Raw genomic sequence first — 854 nt, 5'->3', positions numbered from 1 at the left:
AAAGAGGACATTAAAGTCATACTCATTTTAGGCTATAGATTTTTTATTTTTTTATTTTTTAACCTTCTATCCCTCTTCTCCCTTTTCCGTGATTATAGACTATAGTATTCAGTCTAGTTTTTGCTATTGTTGGTGTTGTTTTTTTCTTGTTTTCTTTTGCTGTTGCTGTTTTGCAGTTTTATGCTCCCCCTTCTACTTTGAGGGACTCTTTCTCTCCCTATATTACCCAAGAAGAGACAGCAACCACTGACACATAATCAAGCTATAATCACACTCTATAAAACACCAAAATCCAGGAAAGAACCAATACCAACTGCCATATACCAGGGAGACAGACAGCACCTGTGAAAGTTACTCTGAGTTAAGCAATAAGAAGACTGAAAAGGGAGGCCCCACATCCTGATCACATCTACTTGGAAGCAACCAGAAAGCATAAAGCAATACCAAAACACATAATAAATTAAGTATTAAGGCCACAGGTAAATACTAAACATGTCCAAGAAGCAAAAGCAGATGACCATATCAGCACATGTTTAGAAACAAGATACAATGTCTGAGGTAAATGACCTAGAGGTAGACCTGAACTACATTCTAGAAGGATGGCAGGCCATGGAAATACTGAGAAGGAATTCAGAAAATGATTATAAAATGTTTCAAAACACTTTACAATGGAGTTGAGAAAAATAAGGAAGAAGTCAGGAAAGTGCTACAGCAACAATCAAATAAGATAGATAAAGCATTAGAAACAATTAAAAACCTACTGAAAGAGGTCCACACAAGCAATAATAGAATATCAGATATAGACAATACACTGAAAGGGCAAAGGAGTAGATCTGAAGAGATGGAAGGCAGAA

Source organism: Chrysochloris asiatica, unplaced genomic scaffold, assembly GCF_000296735.1.
Source record: "Chrysochloris asiatica unplaced genomic scaffold, ChrAsi1.0 scaffold00088, whole genome shotgun sequence".
NCBI classification, from domain to species: Eukaryota; Metazoa; Chordata; class Mammalia; order Afrosoricida; family Chrysochloridae; genus Chrysochloris; species Chrysochloris asiatica.
Note: the sequence above shows the minus strand (reverse complement) of the source record.